Genomic DNA, 20,449 nt, shown 5'->3' on the forward strand with positions numbered 1-20,449 from the left:
CCTAATAATTCCAATATGCTTGGCATATCTCAGTCTGGTTTTAATGTTTCTTCTGTCTCTTCCGTGTGTTTTACCTTTTAGTATGCCTTGTAATTCATTGTTAAAAGGCAAGCATGGCATAAAAAGGAACTGTTGTAAATGGGCCTTTAGTGATGTGACAGTGAGGTGTGAGGGAGGAGAAGCACTCTAGAGTCTATGATTAGGTCTCGGCAAACACTTTATGTGAATGTGTCACCCAAAGTTCATGTGTTAGAACTTAATCCCCAGTGCAACAGTGTTGCTTCTTATAAGACATGATGAAGTGAAGTAATGAGGGCTCTGCTTTCAAGATTGAATTTTTCCTTTTTTTTTTTTTTTGGAAACAAAGTCTCACTCTGTCACCCAGCCTGGAGTGCAGTGGCATGATCTCGGCTCACTGCAACCTCCACCTCCCAGATTCAAGCGATTCTCCTGCCTCAGCCTTCCAAGTAGCTGGGATTACAGGCATCTGCCACCACACCCAGATAGTATTTGTATTTTTAGTAGAGATAGCATTTCCTCATGTTGGCCAGGCTGGTCTTGAACAACTGACCTCAAGTGATCCACCCGCCTTGGCCTCCCAAAGTGCTGGAATTACAGGCATAAGCCACCACGCCTGGCCATGAGTGAATTATTGATCCATGATGTATCATTATCATGGGAGTGGGTTAGTGATCTTTGGAGTGGGTAATTCTCATGGATTCCTGATAAAAGGATGAGTTTTTCCCCCGCCCCCATGCTCTCTCACCATGTGACGCCCTCTGCCACAGGATGATGGAGCACAAAGACCCTTGCCAGATATGTTCCCTTAACTTTGGACTTCCCAGCCTCCAGAACTGTAAGAATTAAATTTCTTTTTTTTTTTTTTTTTTTTTCTTTTTTGAGACAGAGTCTCACTCTGTCACCCAGGCTTGAATGCAGTGGCGCGATCTCGGCTCACTGCAAGCTTGGCCTCCCAGGTTCACGCCATTCTCCTGCCTCAGCCTCCTGAGTAGCCAGGACTACAGGCACCCACCACCACGCCCGGCTAATTTTTTATATTTTTGGTAGAGACAGGGTTTCACCGTGTTAGCCAGGATGGTCTCGATCTCCTGACCTCATGATCCACCCGCCTCAGCCTCCCAGTGCTGAGATTACAGGCGTGAGCCACCACGCCCAGCCTTAAATTTCTTTATAAATCACCCAGTCTGGGCTGGTGAAGTGGCTCACACCTGTAATCCCAGCACTTTGGGAGGCTGAGGCAGATGGATCACTTGAGGTCAGGAGTTCAAGACCAGCCTGGCCAACATAGTGCCCCTTCTCCACTAAAGATACAAAAATTAGCTGGGCCTGTTGGCACACACCTGTAATCCCAGCTACTCGGGAGCCTGAGGCAGGAGAATTGCTTGAGCCTGGGAGGTGGAAGTTGTAGTGAGCCAAGATTGCACCATTGCACTCTGCACTCCAGCCTGGGTGACAGAGTGAGACTCCGTCTCAAAATAAATAGATAAGTAAAGAAATCACCCAGTCTGTGGTTTTCTGTTATAGCAACACAACATGGACTAAGAGACACCGACAATCCCAGCATTTTCAGAAACTCTCCATGGACCTCCCAGCATTCTGGACTCTTCCAGAGAGCCTAGGCAGGGCACACAGCTGGAAGGAAGGCTGGCCAGCCAGGCAGATTCCCCTCTACTGGCCACCAGCCACTCCTCCTCCACACCTGTTGGGTCACCTTTCACATCCCAACCAGGATGCAGTCCTTGTCCTAAAGCATTTTTTTTTTTTTTTTTTTGAGATGGAGTTTCACTCTTGTTGCCCAGGCTGGAGTGCAATGGCATGATCTCGGCTCACTGCAACCTCCGCCTCCCGGGTTCAAGCGATTCTCCTGCCTCAGCCTCTCGAGTAGCTGGGATTACAGGCGTGTGCCATCATGCCTGGCTAATTTTGCATTTTTAGTAGAGACGGGGTTTCTCCATGTTGGTCAGGCTGGTCTCGAACTCCCGACCTCAGGTGATCCGCCCGCCTCAGACTCCCAAAGTGCTGGGATTATAGGCTTGAGCCACCGCGCCCGGCCATCCTAAAGCATTAGAACCATTAAACAGATGGGCACAGAAAGCAAGAAGCTGGATGGGAAATGATAGCCTGTGTAATAAGTAACTCTACCCACTCAGCCTCAACCATGGCTCTAGTGAGATGCTTTTCATACTTCAAAAATTCCAAATCACTTCAAGCAACTTGAGTGATATTTTCATGCCAAAAATAGTCTCAAAAGAAGCACTCCCCAGAAATCTAGCTAAGAGAGGCCAGATATTTAATTTTCAGCATTTGAGGAAAGTATTACAGCTGGAGCCAGAGGAGCTAAGGAAAAACAAATTGCACAGCCTGTGAGGAATATGCCTCTTTTCACCTGGGCCTCCAGAAGTCCACGTGCCCTGGGATGATTTTTACATCATCGCTTCCTGTACTTGCAGATCTAAAGAAAGAAAAACGCAGGGCCACACAAAATCCCTTTTATTCCAATTATAAATATTGGAATAAAATAAATATTGGAATAAATATCAAATGTTTCATGGTGAAATTAGTCTTTGGGTTTGCTTTAAAGTACTTTAGTCTAATAAAAAAAGTGGGAGCGGGGAGACAAATGGAAAAGTTAGCAAAATAGTGATGCTTCTTGAAGCTGGGTGATGCGTACCTTGGAGTTCATACTACCATTCTCTCTATGTTTGAATATATTTGGAATTTTTTCATAATAAAAAACTTCAGAGACCTCATGAGAAACAAATCTTCGGCTGTCTTTTCATACAGGAGTCATATTCATTATTTACATCCGGCAATTAGGCAAGGATTTTAGATACAGGAAAGTGTGCACAGAGTTCCTCTCCTGCAGGCAATTTACTACAGCCTGTTATTTTTCAATTGCGCAAGTTAAAATGAATGGGTGCTCTACAAGAAATAATTATCACGGAACCGCTGCAGTTTTCTTTAAAAAACTTACACATCCAAGGGATTCATTGACTCCACATTCATTCAACACACACTTTATTGAGATTACTGTGTCTCAGGAACCTACAAAATTAAAGCCTGGTGCTGAGATCCAGCTTGCTTTCACCCAATGTATGACCTGATTAAGTTATTTAGCCTGTCTTCCTCTTGTCTGTAAAAGGAAGGCTGCTATGAGAATTAGATGAGACGATGCTTGCTTGCCAAGTAACTAGCACAGTACCTGACAGGAGCTAAACAAATCATAGATTTCCCCACCCACCCATTCCCTGGGGATGTCATAGTCTACTGGGAAAGAGAGAGGTGTCAATCCAACCCCCACAGAATTCAACAGTTCCTTCCTTCTCCACAATTTTGACTGATGATAGTATGAACGCTTCCAGAAATGAAAGCCCACAACCTCACAAAGGATTTTTAAAGCAGTATCTGTCATATTTTTTCAACAACAGAAATTAGAAATGCTTGTTGTAGAGAAATTACATGAGACAGAAAAAATAAAGAAGAAAAGTAAAAACACCCATAAACCCACCAGCCTGAAAGAAGTAAAATGGAAATGAAATGTTAGTTTATCAGCTAACCTAATAGATATTCCCACCGATTCCCCATTGCTGCCTCCACTCTAGAGACTGGGATGTTAAATACTCACTTTCCCGGGTTCTCCTGTAGCTGGCGGTAGCCACGGGACACAATTCTAGTCAAAGAGAAATAAGCCAACATCTGCTGGGGCACCTTGGTAGGCTCTTGGTGTTCCTGATCAAAGGGACAGACACTGCAGGCACCGTACAAGTCCCCCTCCTCCTTCCTGACTCAAGTGCAGTCATCCTGGAGCTGGGGCAGGCCTCAATTTTCTTTACGGCAGCCCAGCCATTAAGAAAAGAGAATCGCAGGCCAGGCACGGTGGCTCATGCCTGTAATCCCAGCACTTTGGGATGCTGAGGCGGGGGGATCACTGGAGGTCAGGAGTTCAAGACCAGCCTAGCCAACATGATGAAACCCCGTCTCTACTAAAAATACAAAAATTAGCCGAGCATGATGGCACACACCTGTAATCCTAGCTACTTGGGAGGCTGAGGCAGGAGAATTGCTTGAACCCAGGAGGCAGAGGTTGCAGTGAGCTGAGATTGCGCCACTGATCTCCAGCCTGGATGACATAGCGAGACTCCATCTCAGAAAAAAAAAAACAAAAGAGAATCGCAGAGATCCGGCCCTGACATCTCCACACTGCTGCCATCAGACCCTCAACCACCACCTCCAGACTACAGGCTACATATGAGATAAAACCTTTCTTTTTTTGAGATGGAGTTTCACTCTTGTCGCCCAGGCTGGAGTGCAATGGCGTGATCTCAGCTCACTGCAACCTCTGCCTTCCAGGTTCATGGATTCTTCTGCCTTGGCCTCCCAAGTAGCTGGGATTACAAGCATCCACCACCACGCCCGGCTAATTTTTTGTATTTTTAGTAGAGACAGGATTTCACCATGTGAGCCAGGCTGGTCTTGAACTCCTGGCCTCAAGTGATCTGCCCGCCTCAGCCTCCCAAAGTGTTGGGATTACAGGCGTGAGCCACCGTGCCCAGCCAATGAGAGAAAACTTAACCCCTCTAAGTTTAAGCCACCATGAGTTAGGTTTTCTGTTCCTTGGTGCTGAAATCATTCCCAACTCACACAACACGTGTTAGGTGTATTTCATGCTAAGTTTAACAGAGTTGAGAAATCCTACGAACAATTTTACATTCTGGTTTTGTATATGCCATGACATCATAAGAACTTCCTCACATCATCAAAACATTCAAAAACCCCATATTAATGTTTATGTTGTAATTACGTATTATTTTCATATTGCTAGAAATTATTTAGAATTTTTCACTCTTAAAACTGGAATGATCATCCTTATACATAAATCTTTGCGTGCATCTCTGAAAAATTCTTTCGGATAGACTCTAGAAGGGGAATTACTAGGTCAAAGGGCGTGAATTACTAAATTAAAAGCTATTCAACAGACTAACAGAGGCCAGCAACCAGTGATGGTAACCTGAGTCTTTGCCTTAAACACAGGTCACAAGTTAGTCAATCAAACATGATCAATTTGTGTTAGTCAACACAAATTTTATTTATTTTGTATATATATGTGTATACATGTGTATATATATGTGTATATATGTGTATACATATGTATATATATGTGTATATATGTGTATACATATGTATATATATAGTGTGTATGTGTGTGTGTGTGTGTATATATATATATATATTTTTTTTTTTTTTTTTTTTTGAGACAGAGTTTTGCTCTTATTGCCCAGGTTGGAGTGCAATGAAGTGATATCTCGGATCACTACAACATCCACCTCCCCCATTCAAGTGATTCTTCTGCCTCAGCCTCCTGATTAGCTGGGATTACAGGTGCCCACCACCATGCCCGGCTAATTTTTGTATTTTTTTTTTTTTTTTTTTTAGTAGAGATGGGTTTTCACCATGTTGGCCAGACTGGTCTCAAACTCCTAACCACAGGTGATCCACCTGCCTCCGCCTCCCGAAGTGTTGGGATTACAGGCATGAGCCACCACACCTGGCCTGTTTATTTATTTTTTGAGACTGGGTCTCACTCTGTTGCCCAGGCTGGAGTGCAGTGGTGCAATCTCAGTTCACTGCAGCTACGACCTCCCCAGACTCAGGCAATCCTCCCACCTCAGCCTCCTGGGAAGCTGGGACTACAGGTTGTGCACCACCACGCCCAGCTTAATTTTTGTATTTTTTTGTAGACTTGGGGTTTTGCCACGTTGTCCAGGCTGATCTCAGACTCCTGGGCTCAAGCGATCCATCTGCCTCGGCCTCACAAATGCTGGAGTTATAGGCATGAGCCACCGGACCTGCACACAAATTTTGTGAGTAGTTCTTTCACTCCAGGTGCTATGCTAGGCACTGGCAATACAGTGATAAACAAAAAAGACATGGACCCTGCCCACATGAGAAACACCATTTATCAGATGTTTACCCAGACAGATGGTGGTTGGTTTTTATTGGACCACAGCCAACTAATGAAAGGACAGGCTCACCGTAAAGTTATAAAGCGGAAACCAACTGAGAAAAATGCTTGTGATTCATGTGTAAAATATAAGGCTAACACACTTAATAATCAATTACGATCTAGTCATATTGTGACTGATACACAGTCACCAACAATGATATTGCATGGATGGGCAAAGTGGCTCACACTTGTAATCCCAGCACTCTGGAAGATGAGCCCAGGAGTTCAAGACCAGCCTGGGCAACATAGTGAGACCCTGTCTCTACAAAAAAAAAAAAATTAAATTAGCCAGGTGTGGTGGTGCATGTCTGTAGTCCCAGCTACTCAGGAGGCTGAGATGGGAGGATAGCCTGAGTCTGGGGAGGTCATAGCTGCAGTGAGCTGAGATTGCACTACTGCACTCCAGCCTGGGCAACAGAGTGAGGTCCTGTCTATATATATATATATATATATATAATATATATATAATATTTAGAAGCATGGGGGGAAAAATGGCCATGCTCTGTGGCTCACACCTGTAATCCCAGCACTTTGGGAGGCTGAGATGGGCGGATCACTTGAGGCCAGAAGTTTGAGACCAGCCTGGCCAACATGGTGAAACCCCATCTCTATTAAAAATACAAAAATTAGCCGGTCCTGTTGGTGCGTGCCTGTAATCCCAGCTACTCAGAAGGCTGAGGCAGGAGAATTGCTTGAACCCAGGAGGTGGAGTTTGCAGTGAGCCGAGATTATGTCATTACACTCCACCCTAGGCGACACAGAGGGGGAAGAAAAAAAGCAGCAGCATGGAAAAATGTTCAGGATAGGTTTTAAAAGTCAAAAGACAGGCCAAGCACAGTGGCTCACACCTGTAATCCCAGCACCTTGGGAGGCTGAGGCAGGCAGATCACTTGAGCCCAGGAGTTTGAGACCAGCCCAGCCAACATAGTGAGACCACACCTTAATTTTTTTAAGTAAATAAATAAATATTTTTAAAATAGAAAAGAAAAAATTTTAAATTAAAAACAGGAGAAATTCATCCTGTGCCATTTCCTTCTTCCAAGTGTCGACTCCTCTTCAGAATCTGCCTGCTTTTTTTTTTTAATCTCCAGTGCTTTTTTTTTTCCCCCAGAGTTAACAGTTGAAATCTGCCCGGAGATCAGTCCAGTTGGAGCTTACTTGCCACACCATGAATGGAACTCCTCATTGGGACTTACTGTCCTGGATTCTGTCTTCAGATGCCCCCTCCAGGTGAGGAGTCCACAGAACCAAGAGGACATGTCACTCAGAGCAGGCCCTCCTCCTGGGAATTGCCCCATGGACTTCTGGCTTCTCTGCCTTCTGACTCATAACACAGATTTTGGATAGGGCGGGGCACCCCTTGCCTCAGCACTCCAGAGAAGCCCAGCAAGCTGGACCTTAAGTGACAACCACAACTGAACAGTTCGAACTCAAGGTCCATTCTTTTCAATCATCTCAGCAGCAACAAATTACTGAGCTATGAGGGTGAGTTCATTTTCAAAGGATGGGATTACAGGCATGAGCCACCATGCTTGGCCCAAACCTTCCTTTAGAGGTGTGGGGTGACCACTAAAAGTACTAAAAATAGAATCACTGAAGCTACTTGAGAGGCTGAGGAAGGAGGATTGCTTGAGCTCAGGGGGTCGAGGCTGCAGTGAGCCATGATTGCACCACTGCACTCCAGCCTGGGCGACAGAGCAAAATCCTGTCTCAAAAAAAAAGAGAGAGGGAGAGATACTCAGTGATGCTTTTCATCTGCAAAATAGAGTGATATAAATAAATCAGTAATAAAGTGGTTGAGTCCAGGTTGCTTTCTGAGGGTGGGAAGGCAACTAAATGCACTGAGTTTATTTAATATTTGCCTAATAACGTAATCTCTGGTCCCTAAAGCAGCCTCAGGGCTAACAGCACAAGGCCCAGGGTCAGGCTACTTGGGTTCGAAATTCTGCTTGCTTATCCAGGCCTAATCACTTAACCGCTGTGAAACAATACTTTCATCTGCCAAGTGGTGATAACAAATGGGCCTCCCTATTTAGGTGATGTGTGGAGGAGCACATTGCTCTCATCACTATTCAAAGGGTTGGCTGGAGCTGGGTTTTGAGGTAATTCAGCTGCCAGCAGCGCCTTTCCCTGTTCATTCTGAGTCAGAAATGTGGGCGAATACAGTCACATAGAAGATTACAAAAGAATGCTACTGGCCAAAATCTCAAGTCTCCCAAGCAGCAATAACTCCTGCACGGGCTGTCAGCTGGGGTCGAGCCAAGTGGGCAAACGGGCTGGTGGCTCAGAGGGATTTGCTCCTCCTGACTTTGACCAGATGAGGCGGCTTTCCCAGCTCTAACATCTTTAGTTGCTTCCCACTTGCTTTTGTCACTGACTGCACAGTTTAAGATGTTTAATAAACTTGTCTCATTATCCATCTGGTGCTCACCACATGATACTTTTTCAAATCATTTGTTTATTTCCAGAAAAATAAAAATGACACTTTGACTATCAGATGTTGCACTAGCAAATCATTTTCATGTGTATCTTTCCTATATGCTACCTCATCTGATCTTTACAATTGCCCTTTGGTGGATATCTTACCCAAGAGGGAGTGGAAGATCAAGAAGGTTAAGTAGCTTGCCAGTGATTTGCAGGGCCTCTTTTTATTGTTTTAATATGGCTACTAGAAAATTCAGCTGGGCACAGTGGCTCACGCCTGTAATCTCAGTACTTTGGAAGGCCAAGGAGGGAGGATTGCTTAAGCCTAGGAGTTTGAGATCAGCCCTGGCAACACAGCGAGATCCCTGTCTCTACAAAAATAAAAATAGCTGGGCACAGTGGCACGTGCCTGTAGTTCTAGTAATCAGGAGGCTAAGACAGGAGGATCATTTGAGCCCAGAAGTTCGAGGCCTCAGTGAGCTGTGATCATGCCCCTGCACTCCAGCCTGGGTGACAGAGGGACACCCTGTCTCAAAAAAAAAAAAAAATTTAAATTCTATATATGGCTCTTGTTATATTTCTGTGGGACAGAATCAAGTTAAACTGTTCAATTAACAGAGACATCTGCTGGGCGCTGTGGTTCATGCCTGTAATCCCAGCACTTTGGGAGGCCAAGGCGGGTGGATCACCTGAGGTCAGGAGTTCAAGACCAGCCTGGCCAACATGGTGAAACCTTGTCTCTACTAAAAATACAAAAAATTAAGGCCAGGCACAGTGGCTCATGCCTGTAATCTCAGCACTTTGGGAGGCTGAGGTGGGTGGATCACCTGAGGTTAGAAGTTCGAGACCAGCCTGACTAACATGGAGAAACCCCGTCTCTACTAAAAAGACAAAAAAAAAAAAATTAGCTGGGCATGGTGGCAATTAAAGGCATGGAAAAAACCTGTCTCTACTAAAAATACAAAATTAGCCAGGCGTGGTGGCCCATGCCTATAATCCCAGCTACTCAGGAGGCTGAGGCAGGAGAATCGCTTGAACCTGGGAGACAGAGGTTGCAGTGAGCTGAGATAGCGTCATTGCACTCCAGACTGGGCAACGAGAGCCAAACTCCGTCTCAAAAAAAAAAAAAACCAAGCCACCAGGCTTGGTGGCGGATGCCTGTAATCCCAGTTACTCAGGAGGCTGAGGTAGGAGAATCGCTTGAACCCAGGAGGCAGAGGTTGCAGTGAGCCAAGATATCGCGCCACTGCACTCCAGCCTGGGCAACAAGAGCAAAACTTCGTCTAAAAAAAAAAAAAAAAAAAGGAATATTACTCAGCATTTAAAAGGGATGAGCTGCTGACACATGCTACGACATGGATGAATCTTGAAAACCTTTAAAAGGAGTGAAATGTTGACACATCCTCCAACATGGATGAACCCTGAAAGCCAGACACAAAAGGGCAAAGATTGTATCATTGCACCTATATGAGGTACCTAGAACAGGAAAATTCATTGACAAAAAGTAGAATAGAGGTTACCAGAGGCTGAGGGGAGGAAGGAATGGGAAGTTACTGTCTAACGGGCATAGAGTTTCTGTTTGGGATGATAAAAAAAAGTTCTGGAAATAGTGGTGATGATGACACAACATTATGAATGTACTTAATGCCACTGAACTGTACACTTAAAAATAGTTAAAATGGGCCAGGCGTGGTGGCTCACACTTGTAATCCCAGCACTTTGGGGGGTCGAGGCGGGTGGATCACCTGAGGTCAGGAGTTAGAGACCAGCCTGGCCAACATAGAGAAACCCCATCTCTACTAAAAATACAAAATTAGCCAGGCACAGTGGCACATACCTGTAATCCCAGCTACTTGGGAGGCTGAGGCAGGAGAATCGCTTGAACCTGGGAGGCAGAGGTTGCAGTGAGCTGAGATCGGGCCATTGCACTCCAGCCTGGGCAACAAGAGCAAAACTCCACCTCAAAAAAAAAAATTTTTTTTGTTAAAATGGTAAATTTTATGTTGTGTATATTTTACCACTATTAAAAAATCAGGCTGGGCACCGTGGCTCACACCTGTAATCCCAACTCTTTGAGAGGCCAAGGTGGGCTGATCACTTGAGCCCAGGAGTTCAAGACCAGCCTAAGCAACATGGCAAGATTTTGTCTCTACAAAAAATTAAAAATTAGCTGGGCACGGTGGCACACACCTGTAGTCCCAGCTACTCGGGAGGCTGAGCTAGGAGGATCACTTGAGCTCTGGGAGTCGAGGCTTCCCTTCTTGACCTCTCCATAACCCAGTCTCCACATAGCATGACATCACTGTTTGGAACTTTCCAGTGGCTTGCCATCACATTTTGAATAAAATACAAAGTGTTTATCATGGCCCACAAGGCCCTACACAAATGGGCTCCTGAGACCTCTTAAGCTCAACTCCTAGTACTCTCTTCCTTGCTGGCTGTGAGCCATGATTGTGCCACTGCACTGCAGCCTCAATGACAGAGCAAGACCCTGTCTCAAAAAAATATAAACAAGAAAACACAATAATTTCAGATAGTGCTCTAAAGCAAATAAAATGATGGTGATGAGGTAAGGCAATAGAGACTGAGGGAGGGTAGAGCTGCTTTAGAGTGCATTACCAAGGCAAATCCCTTAAGAAGGTGACATTGGAACTGAGACTTGAAACCTGAGAGAGGGCCAGCCATGCAGAGAATGCCCCAAGGGAAAGATACTGCAGGGAGAGAAAACAGCCAGAAAGGGGCTCTCAGGCAGTTGAAAGAGCCCAGCATAGCATGAACATTGGTTAACAAGGAAGAGAGTACTAGGAGTTGAGCTGAAGAGGTCCCAGGAGCCCATTTGTGTAGGGCCTTGTGGGCCATGATAAGCACTTTGTATTTTATTCTAAATGTGATGGCAAGCCACTGGAAAGTTCCAAACAGGGGTGTCATGCTGTGTGGAGACTGGGTTATGGAGCGGTCAAGAAGGGAAGCTGGGAGACCGGTTATGAAGCTACTGCAATAGTCCAAGCACTTCTGTTTTCTTTAAATTTTTTGTTTTGTTTTTGAGATGGAGTCTCGCTCTATCACCCTGGCTGGAGTGCAGTGGCATGAACTCAGCTCACTGTAACCTCTACCTCTTGGGTTCAAGCAATTCTCCCTGCCTCCAGCTTCCTGAGTAGCTGGGATTACAGGCACCCACCACCATGCCTGGCTAATTTTTGTATTTTCAGTAAAGGCAGGGTTTCACCATGTTGGCTAGGCTGGTCTCGAACTCCTGACCTCAGGTGATCTGCCCACCTCAGCCTCCCAAAGTGCTGAGGTGTGAGCCACCATGCCCAGCCTGCTCTTCTGTTTTGTATCTATGACCTCTCTCACCCTTCCTCTGACTATATCTCTCAAATTCCACAGCTGTAAGATGCATTTATATGCTGATGTTACCCAATCTATGTCTCCTAATTTGTCAAGTCAAATCACATGAATCATAGCTCTCACAGTACCAAACTCTACTAATTCAAAGGATACAGACAATCCCAAGGCACAGGCAAAACATCCCTCCCTTGAAGTTCAACACCATCAACACCTCCCCCCAGAGAGCATTCCTCTACTGCATAGAATATGTTTGCACTTGTATTTAATGTGTGAGTCTAAGCAATTGTACATGCCACCACTTACACGAGGGAGCCATATTGATTACAGAGCATCTTCATTTTACACCCCATTAATTACACAGCTTATGTGACATTTTCCAGCACGCTATGCCCCATAAATCCACAAATTCCAATTTTACTTCTGGTAAACACCCTAGGCAGACAACGCATATATTGATAAATGCATTACACAGATAAAGACTTGCCATTATCTTTCTGCTAGTAAATACCATTAGTTTGCTTACCAGAAGCTCTGGTTACTGGAGTGTTTACAAGGGGATGTGAGTGGGGATCCCTTTCTTCCCCCAAGGATCCTTGGTAAAGAGAAGAAATAGGTTTCAGGATTGCTGCTTAACCTTTCCTTCCCAGTCACTATGCTCTTGCTGTAAAAATTCAAACAGTACAGAAATATCTTGAAAAGCAAAAGGCGGAGCTTGGTGCGGTGGCTCTTGCCTATAATCCCAGCACTTTGGGAGGCTGGGGTGGGCGGATCATGAGGTCAGGAGTTCGAGAGCAGCCTGACCAACATGGTGAAACCCCGTCTCTACTAAAAATACAAAAAAATTAGCCGAGTGTGGTGGTGTACACCTGTAGTCCCAGCTACTCAGGAGGCTGAGGCAGGAGAATTGCTTGAACCCAGGAGGCAGAGGTTGCAGTGAACCAAGATCGTGCCACTGCACTGCAGCCTGGGCGACAGAGCGAGACTCCATCTCAAAAAAAAAAAAGCAAAAGATGGGCCAAGCATGATGGTTCATGCCTGTAATCCCAGCACTTTGGGAGGCCAAGGCAGGAGGATTGCTCGAGGCCAGGAGTTCAAGACCAGCTTGATCAGCAAGGTGAGACCTTGTCTCCACAAAAAAAATTTTAAAGTTAGCTGGGTAGGATGGCATACACCTGTAGTCCCAGCTACTCAAGAGGCTGAGGTGGGAGGATTGCTTTAGCCCAGAAGTTCGAGACTCCAGTGAGCTATGATTGCACCACTGTACTCCAGCCTGGATGACAAAGACCTTGTCTCAAAAAAAAAAAAAAAAAGCAAAAGGTCTTCCTTCCATCCCCCAGTGTGTTCCAGACACTCACTAACCCCCTCCCAGCAGTGACAACTATTAACAGTTTGGAGTGTATCCTTCTAGTCCTTTTTTTATACATTTATAGACATGTATATGTATATATAAAAATAAACCTATGTGGCTGGGTGCAGTGGCTCATGCCTGTAATCCCAGCACTTTGGGAGGCTGAGGCGGGGGGAATCACTTGAGGCCAGGAGTTCGAGACCAGCCTGGCCAACATGGTGAAACCTTGTCTCTACTAAAAATACAAAAAAATTAGCTGGACATAGTGGTGGGAGCCTGTAATTCCAGCTATTTGGAAGGCTGAGGCAGGAGAATAACTTGAACTTGGGAGGCAGAGGTTGCAGTGAGCCAAGATGGCGCCATTGCACTCCAGCCTGGGCAATAAGAGTAAAATTCTTTCTCAAAATAAATAAATAAACAAACCCATGTGTACATTTTTCATATTTTCCATTTTTTATTGTGGCGAAATACACATTAACATAAAATTTACCATCTTAACCATGTTCAGTTTACAATTCAGTATTATCAAATATATTCAGGTCTGGCACGGTAAGTCACACCTTTAATCCCAACGCTTTGGGAGGTTGAAGCGAGAGGATCACTTGAGGCCAGGAGTTCAAGTCCAGCCTGGGCAACATACCAAGACCCTATCTCTACAAACAAGAAAAAAAAAAAAAAAAAAGAAGGAAAAGAAAATTACTGAGCATGGTGGCATATTCCTGTGGTCCTAGCTGAGGTGGGAGGATCGCTGGAGTCCAGGAGCTGAAGGTTATAGACACTGCACTCCAGCCTGGGCAACAGTGTGAGACTCTGTCTCTAAAATAAATGAATACATCCATAATGTAGTGCAGCCATCACCACCATCCATCTCCGTAACACTTTTCATCTTGCAAAACTGAAACTCTGTACCCACTAAACAGTAACTCTGTGCCCATTAAATAGTAACAATCACAATAAACATTTCTCCCTTCCTCCAGCCCCTGGTAACCACCACTATATGAATTTGATACTCCTAGGTACCTCATATAAGTAGAATCATACAGTATTTGTCTTTTTGTGACTGGCTTATTTCACTTGGCATAATGTCCTCAAGGTTCACCTATATCATAGCATGTGTCAGAATTTCCCTATTTTTAAGCACAAATAATATTCCATTGTATAGATATACCACATTTTGCTTATCCAGTCATTCACTGATGGACCCTTGGTTGGCTTTCACCTTTTGACTACTGTAAATAATGCTGCTATGAACATGGCTGTATCCTGCTTTCAATTATATTGAGTATATATCCAAAAATAGAATTGTTGGATCACATGGTAATTCTACTTTTAATTTTTTGAGGAACTGCCACATTGTTTTCCATAGCAGCTTTATCAATTTATATTTCCACCAACAGTGTACAAGACTGACAATTTCTTCACACTCTTGCCATTACTTATTTTCTGGGTTCTTTTTATTTTATTTTATTTTATTTGTTGTTGTTGTTGTTGTTGTTGTTTTGGTTTGGTTTTGATAGTAACATCCTAATAGGTTTAAGGTGTTATCCCATTGTGGTTTTGATTTACATTTCCCTAATAATTCTTGATGTTGAGCATCTTTTCATGTGCTTATTTGCCATTTGCATACCTTCTTCGGAGAAATGTCTATTTAAGTTCTTTGTCCATTTTTGAATTGGATTGATTTTGTTGTTGTTGAGTTTTAGGAGGTTTTTTGTTTGTTTGTTTGTATTTTGAGATGGAGTCTCGCTGTGTCACCCAGGCCAGGCTGGAGTGCAGTGGTGCAATCTCAGCTCACTGGAGCCTCTGCCTCCCAGGTTCAAGTGATTTTCCCGCCTCAGCCTCCCAAGTAGCTGAGATTACAGGCGCATGCCACCACACCTGGATAATTTTTGTATTTTTAGTAGAGACGAGGTTTCACCATGTTGACCAGGCTGGTCTCGAACTCCTGGCCTCAAGTGATCCACCCACCTGGGCCTCCCAAAGTGCTGGGATTACAGGAGTGACCCACCATGCCCGGCCGAGTTTTAGGAGCTCTTTACATATTCTGGATGATAATCCTTTATCAGATATATATGATTTACAAATATTTTCTGCCATTCTTTGGGTTGCCTTTTTACATTGTTGATAGTGTCTTTTGAGGCACAAAAACTTTTAAGTTTCCATGTAGTGCAATTTGTCTATTTTTTCATCTGTTGCCTGTGCCTTTGGTGTCACACATATCTAAGAATTCACTGTTAAATCCAATGTCATGTTTATCACGTTTGCTTCTGAGAGTGGTGGTGGTGTTGGGTCTTACATTTAGGTATTTGATCTACTTTGAGTTATTTTTTGTATATGGTGTTAGGTAAGGGTCCAACTTCATTCTTTTGCAGTGTGCATTATTTTTATATAAATGGAATCGTGTTATGCCTATTATTCTTCTACTTGCATTTTGAACTTAGTAAGTATTGAAGATTTTTAATGACCATTCATCATCCTTGTTGACTGATGTACAGTATTTAATACCATGTGCTGCCAGGCACATTGTCTCACACTTGTAATCCCAGCTACTTGGGAGGCTGAGGTGGGAGGATCGTTTGAGCCCAGGAGTGCGAGGCTGCAGTGATCACACCACTGCACTCCAGCCTGGGCAACAGAGCAAGACCTGTCTCTAAAAATAACATAATACCACATACCAAATAATGTTTAACCATGCCTCTATCGGTGGACATATGGGCAGTTTCCTACTTTTTTTTTTTTTTTTTTTTTTGAGATGGAGTCTTTCTCTGTCACCCAGGCTGGAGTGCAGTGGCACGTTCTCGCTCACTGCAACCTCCGCCTCCCCGGTTCAAGTGATTCTCCAGTCTCAGCCTCCTGAGTAGCTGGGATTACGGGCGCCCACCAACATGCCCGGCTAATTTTTGTATTTTTAATAGAGACAGGGTTTCGCCATGTTGGCCAGGCTGGTCTTGAACCCCTGACCTCAGGTGATCCACCTGCCTGGGCCTCCCAGAGTGCTGGGATTACAAGTGTGAGCCACTGTGCCTGGCTTCTATTTTTCTTCATTACAAACAATGATGGACATTGTATATGAACTTTACTTAAATACCTTTGGGCTCACATGGAATATTTTCAAGGAATAGAATATTTCCATAGGATAAAGTATTTCTGTGGAATAATAACTAGAAGTGGACTGCTGTACTGAACAATAGGCACTTTAAAAAAATTTTTTTTCAAGACAGAGTCTCATTCTGTCACCCAGGCTGGAGTACAGTGGTGCAATCTCAGCTCACTGCAACCTCCACCTCCCCGGTGCAAGCAATTCTCCTGCCTCAGCCTCCCAAGTAGCTGGGATTACAGGCACACACCACCACACCTGGCTAATTTTTGTATTTTTTTAGTAGAGACTGGGTTTCACCATGTTGGCCGGGCTGGTCTCAAACTCCTGGCCTCAAGTAATCTGCCCACCTCAGCTTTCCCAAGTACTGGGATTACAGGCGTGAGCCACTGAGCTCAGCCCGCTTTAAAATTTTTTATAGAGACTGCTAAAATCCCCTCCAGGAAAAACTACACTAATTTATACCCCCTGTTGCGTGCATGAAGTACCTACCATCCTATGCCAATAGCCACCTTCTATGGCCTAATGTTTGTATCCCCCAAAAATTCTTATGTTGAAATTCTCTCCCCCAAGGTGATGGTATTAGGAGGCGGGGCCTTTGGGAGGTGATTAGGTCACTGGAGCAGAGCCTCATGAGTGGGGTTAACGTTCTTATTAAAGAGGGACTAAGGCCAGGCACGGTGGCTCACACCTGTAATCCCAAAACTTAGGGAGGCTGAGCTGGGTGGATCACTTGAGGCCAGGAGTTTGAGACCAGCCTGGCCCACATGGCAAAACCCCAACTCCACTAAAAATATAAAAAATTAGCCATGCATGGTGGCAAACATTCCTGTAGTCCCAGCTACTCACGGGGCTGAGGTGGGAGGATTGCTTGAGCCTGGGAGGTTGAGGCTGCAGTGAGTGGTGATGGCACCACTGCACTCCTGCCTGGTGAGAGTGAGACCCTTTTCAAAAGAAAGGGAGGGGAGGGGAGGGAGAAAGGAAAGAAAGAAAAACTCTGAAACAGAAACCTACCGGATGTCAACACACACATACACATACACACACACACAGACTCGTGCACGCGCGAGCATTCTTTTTTTTTTTTTTTCTGGGACAGAGTCTCACTCTGTTGCCCAGGCTGGAATGCAGTGGCACAATCTCAGCTCACTACAACCTCCGCTTCCTGGGTTAAAGCGATTCTCCTGCCTCAGCCTCCTGAGTAGCTGGGATTACAGGCATGCACCACCAGGCCCGGCTAATTTTTGTATTTTTAGTAGAGACGGGTTTTCAGCATGTTGGCCAGGCTGGTCTCGAACTCCTGACCTCAGGTGATCCACCCACCTCGGCCTCCCGAAGTGCTGGGATTACAGCCATGAACCACCACGCCCAGCCTCACACACACGAGCATTCTTAATGCCATGAGAATACTGATGCCAAGACTGGAAGTAAGCAAATGGGTAAAAGCTGTCCAGTCATCTCAGAAACAATTTTAAACACTGGCGTATTTCATTACACAGAATATAAGACTTTTCAGACAAAAAGTGAAAAGCCTGGGTAGAGTAGACCCACAAGATCAAGTAGCCATGAAATACTAATTGAAACCACAAGGAAATACCAAAACACACTCCTCAGAATGGCTAGATTTAAAAGACAGACAGTGGCAAGGGTTCACAAGGCCCTGGGGCAACTGGAACATCAGATCTTGCCAGTAGGAGTCTAAAATTGTACAACCTCTGGGAATGTGTTAGCAAACTTTTCTAACACTTAATATGTGCATACCTTCTCACCTAACAGTTCTAACCCTAAGTATGTACCCAAGAGAATGGCTGCACAAATAGATATGTACAGGAATGTTACTAGCCACTTTATTTGTTAATAGGCAATGATTGGAAACAGCTCAAATTCATCAACAGACAGATAAACGGTAGCATAGTCATACAATGGAATACCACACAATGACAACAACGTCAAAACAGCTGTTTGTATGCTCAACAATATGGATGCAGCTCAAAAACATAGAATGTTGAACAAAAGGAACCACACACAAGAGCACACACTGTATGTAACTGATGATAATAGAATCAGAATTATTGAGCCACAGAGGTCCAGGCTGCAGTGACCCGTGATTGCACCACTGCACTCCAGCCTGAGCGACAGAGGGAGACCTTGTCTGAAAAAAAAAAAAAGAAAGAAAAAAAAAATCAGAATTGTAGTTACCTCCAATAGGAGGATAGTATAGATGGGAAAGGGGCACACAGAGCCTCGCTGGCTTGCTGTCAATGTCCCCTTTCTTTATTTGGATGGTGGTCACATGGATGTGTACCTATGTAAAAGTCCATCAAGTACTCAGGATTAATATAGGCTATGAAATCTGTAATATGTATACTATCCCTCAATAGGAAAAAGAAGGAAGGAAGCGAGGGATGGATCCTTTCTTAGGAAGCATCCTAAAAAATCAGATAGTCTGGCTGGATGTGGTGGCTCATGCCTGTAATCCCAGCACTTTGGGAGGCCAAGGCGGGAGGATCGCCTGAGCCCAGGAGTTCGAGACCAGCCTGGGAAAGGTAGGGAGAACCCCCTCTCTACAAAATAAGAAAGAAATCAAATAGTCTATAATTATCTGCTGACTGCTCAAAAAGAAGTATATGCTTAAATCTGTCAAACATGTTGCAACTTTATACATCAAGATAAACACATAAGAACCGATTGTAAACAAAATTCAAGTTGCTGTAAAATCTCTAAAGTTAATACAATTCAGCTCCATAGACTGGACAACTCTTTCTGGTCATAAGCCCTTGACAGACACTAAGAAGGAAAATCCTTAAAGTAATAAAGTTTGTCCTGTTGGTTTCATGCCTGTATTTCCTCTTTCTGACAAATAGTGATGCCCTAGATCTTCCTATGGACAAATAAAACAGGCCCTGACCAAAAAGACACTTATCCAATGTACACATAAGTCAAAAAAAGAAACAAAATAGTTCTGATATAATGCTTATCCAACTCTATTTTTTTTTTTTTTTTTTGAGACAGAGTCTCGCTCTGTTGCCAGGCTGGAGTGCAGTGGCACAATCTCGGCTCACTGCAACCTCCACCTCCCAGGTTCAAGCGATTCTCCTGCCTCAGCCTCCTGAGTAGCTGGGGCTACAGGTACGTGCCACCATGCCCAGCTAATTTTTGTATTTTTAGTAGAGACAGGGCTTCACCATGTTGGCCAGGATGGTCTCAATCTCTTGACCTCATGATCCACCCGCCTCGGTCTCCCAAAGTGCTGGGATTACAGGCATGAGCCACCACGCCCTGCTCAAACTATAATTTGATAATTACAGTGGCCCTCCCCTTGGGGGATACATTCCGATACCCCCAGTGGATGCCTGAAACCACGAATAGTATCAAAGCCTATTTCCCTATACATATGAACCTACAATAAAATTTAATTTGCCAGGTGTGGTGGCTCATGGCTGTAATCCCAACACTTTAGGAGGCTGAGGCGGGAAGACTGCTTGAGTCCAGGAGTTTAAGACCAGTCTGGGCAACATAACGAAACCCTGTCTCTACAGAAAATGAACAAAATTAGGTGAGTGTGGTGGCGTGTGCCTGCAGTCCCAGCTATTTGGGAGGCTGAGGTGAGGGATCACTTGAGCCCAGAAGGTCGAGGCCGCAATGAGACAAGATTGTACCACTGCAGCCAGCCTGGGCAACAGATCAAGACCCTGTCTCAAAGAAAAAAAAAAAAAGTTTAATTAACATTAAGTTAATCTGGCCCAATATATTGCCATCGACTGGAACATGCTCCTGTTCATGTCTTCCTTCCACCTGCAAATTTAGTGCCTTTTCCATCTTAACTAAGCACTTATCACACACTGTGACTACAACTTTTACAGTCTGAGGTGTGACAGCAAAACTAGCATGAATTTCTTTTTTCCTCCTTCACAATGTCACCGATAGGAGATTCATTCTCATTGTAGCTCTTAGCAACTTCAGCATATGATTTTTTTCTCAAATCAAGAACTTTCACCTTTACACTGAAAGGAAGCACTTTCCAGCTTCTCCTTAGCATATCCTAATTGCCAGCATCACTACTCTTTCGTTTTGGGGCCATTGTTAAGTAAAATAAGGGTGACTTGAACACAAGCACTGAAATACTCAGACAGTTGATCTGATCACCTAGACAGCTAGGAACCGACTAATGAGTGGGGAGCATGGATACACTGGACAAAGTGGGGAT

This window comes from Pan paniscus, chromosome 1, assembly GCF_029289425.2.
Source record: "Pan paniscus chromosome 1, NHGRI_mPanPan1-v2.0_pri, whole genome shotgun sequence".
Lineage (NCBI taxonomy): Eukaryota > Metazoa > Chordata > Mammalia > Primates > Hominidae > Pan > Pan paniscus.